This window comes from Podarcis tiliguerta, assembly GCF_965153285.1.
Source record: "Podarcis tiliguerta genome assembly, chromosome: 5".
In the NCBI taxonomy this organism is placed as follows: domain Eukaryota; kingdom Metazoa; phylum Chordata; class Lepidosauria; order Squamata; family Lacertidae; genus Podarcis; species Podarcis tiliguerta.
This window is the reverse complement of record NC_139538.1, coordinates 67,192,590-67,195,676: the sequence shown is the minus strand read 5'-3', so window position 1 is coordinate 67,195,676 and position 3,087 is coordinate 67,192,590. Positions and strand designations below refer to the sequence as shown.

At 46.2% G+C, this 3,087-nt stretch overlaps 1 pseudogene across 1 annotated transcript; it reads left to right on the top strand.

The window, feature by feature from the left end:
- The first annotated feature begins 680 nt into the window (after positions 1-680).
- LOC310677843 (zinc finger protein RFP-like) lies at positions 681-2,794 on the top strand (annotated as a pseudogene). Its single transcript has 3 exons — positions 681-684; positions 1,210-1,777; positions 2,129-2,794. The product of its transcript is annotated as a zinc finger protein RFP-like (transcript).
- The last annotated feature ends 293 nt before the right edge of the window (positions 2,795-3,087 follow it).

The following is a 3,087-nucleotide window of genomic DNA, read 5'->3' as shown; positions in this document are numbered from 1 at the left end:
GCAAGAGGGATTGCTGCTTTCACTGCACAGCGATCCCTCTTGCTGTTCTGGCTTCTGAGATTCAGAATATTTTTTTTCTTGTTTTCCTCCTCCAAAAACTAGTCTTGTGGTCTGGTGCATCTTATAGAGCGAAAAATATGGTAATAACCTGTCCAAATAGGCCATTGTCTTCCTCGCATACATGTTATTTGAGTAAGATCCTTGCGACCATCTCATTCTGTGCATTTCTTTAAAAGTTTTGCATTTTCTCCCAGGCCATATTGGGGGAAGGCCGGCACAAGAATCTCCCTGCCCCAACCTTAACTAACTTGATGGATAAAGAGACTGCGGTAAATACTACGTTTTGCAACCTCAAGCAGCTCCTTAAATTCTGTTGTGGCAGATACGGCACACAGATTACCCAACCTGCTCTGCTGCTTGAAAGTATGCATATCTAAGAGCAAGAGGAAATGCAAGAAGGGACATGTTTATGCGTAGCTTGAATAGAATCTACTGCTCTAGTTTCCTAGTAGTAGTGCGACATCTTGCATTTTTTTAAAATTAGGAAATGGTTTGTTTTTTTCAGCCAATGCTAGGCAATGCAGGGGATAAGGAAAGTTGTGCACGTGCTTGGTGCAAACCAGTGTTGCCTAGCAACAGCCTGGCTGGGCTGTAATTTTGCAGCAGGACCCGCTGCCAGTATGGGTGAGTAATGGAGTCTGAGAAGTCAGGAGGCAGAGAGGTCTCCCTTCTCTGCAAAAAAAAAAGGGTTCAGCCAAAGGCATTAAAAGGAATTACATATAGAGAGGTAAAATAATTTTTAATAAGACAATTAGCAACTGAACTAAATAATGGCAGGGAGACGTGACAGTTTCAAGGCAGGGGATAAAAATACAAGTATGAAAGGAGATGGGGAGGAGAAATTATGGGAGGTGAGTAAAAACAGTTTGACAGGCATGCAGGGAGGAAATATAAAATACAGGCTTTTCAACTTAAAAGCCTCTAAAGCAAGTTCTTCCTAAAATGGGGAGTGGATTCAGAGTACCTCCACAGCTAATGTCTATATTTCATAGACTCATAGAAGTGGAAGGGACCACAAAGCTCATCTAGTCCAACCCCCTGCAATGCAGGAATTTTTAACCCAAAGTGGGGCCTGAGCTATCTCCCCCTCTCTCAAGACACTGCATGAGCCTCTGAACTAAAATAAACATGAACACCTGAAATGAGAAGCCACCTGCTCCATCTGCCTGCATTGTTTTCAGAACCCAACGATGGCCATAGACTGCGGGCACAATTTCTGCTGGGACCACATTGCCCAGTGCTGCGAAAGGCCTAGTGCAAATGTGTTCTGCCTGCCTGCATTGCAGAAAGCGCTTTCCCTGGCTGAACCTCCAGCCCATCGGGCACCTGTGTAGTATCAGAGAGTTGGCCATGCAGTGCGGCATGCGGCAAGCAAAGGAGAACAAAAGCTGTGCAAGAGACAGCAGGAACCCCTGAAGCTCTGCGAAAAATGATCAAACATCCATCTGCGTGGTTTGCAACAGGTCCAGGGTGCATAAAGATCACAGCATGATTCCTATAGAGAAAGCTGCTCCAGTTCACCAGGAGAAAATACATCGCTGTTTGCAAACTCTGGAAGAAGAGACACAAGATTCTGTCATTTAAATTACATGTAGGGAAGCCAAGCTAGGATCTTCTGGCAAAAACCGAAGCTGAGAAGCAAAAGCTTGTGTTGGAATTGGAGAAGCTCCACCAGTTTCTTGAGAAAGAAAAACAACTGTTAACCCAGCTGGATTTAATTTTCTGTGGTTTAATTTTCTGAGATTTCCCCTAGGTAAAGGTAAAGGGACCCGTGACCATTAGGTCCAGTCGTGGCCGACTCTGGGATTGCGGCGCTCATCTCACTTTACTGGCCGAGGGAGCCGGTGTACAGCTTCCGGGTCATGTGGCCAGCATGACTAAGCCGCTTCTGGCGAACCAGAGCAGCACACGGAAACGCTATTTACCTTCCCACTGGAGCGGTACCTATTTATCTACTTGCACTTTGACGTGCTTTCAAACTGCTAGGTTGGCAGGAGCAGGGACCGAGCAATGGGAGCTCACCCCGTCATGGGGATTCGAACCGCCAACCTTCTGATGGGCAAGTCCTAGGCTCTGTGGTTTAACCCACAGCGCCACCCGCGTCCCTTTTGAGATTTCCCCTATCAGCACCCTAATCAATGAGCTGGAGCTGAAGTGTCGGGAGTTTCTAGCTGGGCTGCTGCAGGATATTGGAAATAACAGGTGCATTAGGGGCAAATTTCAGTTTCCGGCTCCACCCGGTTCTTCAGAGCTCAGTGCAGTGCATCAGGAATTCTCCAAAGAGAGAGTGTGTCGCTGCAAGGTGAACTAAGGAAGTTGAGAGAGACTTTGACTGAACAAAAGTGGATAAATGAGAATGTGATGCTGGACCCCGCGACAGCTCGCTCTCGATTTATTGTGTTTGACAGTCAGAAAGCTGTTGCATGGGGAGCTGTCCTGCAGCACTGGTAGATTCAACCCCACCCACTGTGTGCTTGGCTCTCAAGGGTTAACATGAGAGAAGCATCAGTCGTGGATGTGAGCAAGGGAACTTCCTGGGCTGCAGGTGTGGCCAAAGAATTTGTGAAGAGGAAAGGACTGCCGAATATTGTCCCTGAGGAGGGAATCATGGCTGTTAGGCCTGGGCGATGTATCAGTATTAGGGCTGGGCAATACCTGCTTTTCAACATCAAAATAAACATTGCGCTATTTCAATAATGTCTGAAGCTATGTAGAGGCAAAAATGGTGATGTCCTGGCAACTGCTACTACTTATGAGTCTGACTCTGAAACTGATAATTTTCTATGTAACCGTTAACATATTGTTACAACTGTTGTGCTACTTTAAACATTATCAGTACAACAGTACTATAGCCTGTTTTCTGTAAAATTAAAGGGGTAGAAAGAATCTAAATCTGATGGCTGGGTAGCTCGGTTAGAGTGTGGTGCTGATAATGCTAAGGTTGCAGGTTCGAACCCCATATGGGGCAGCTTCATATTCCTGCATTGCAGGGGGTTGGACTAGATGATCCTTAGGGTCCCTTCCAAG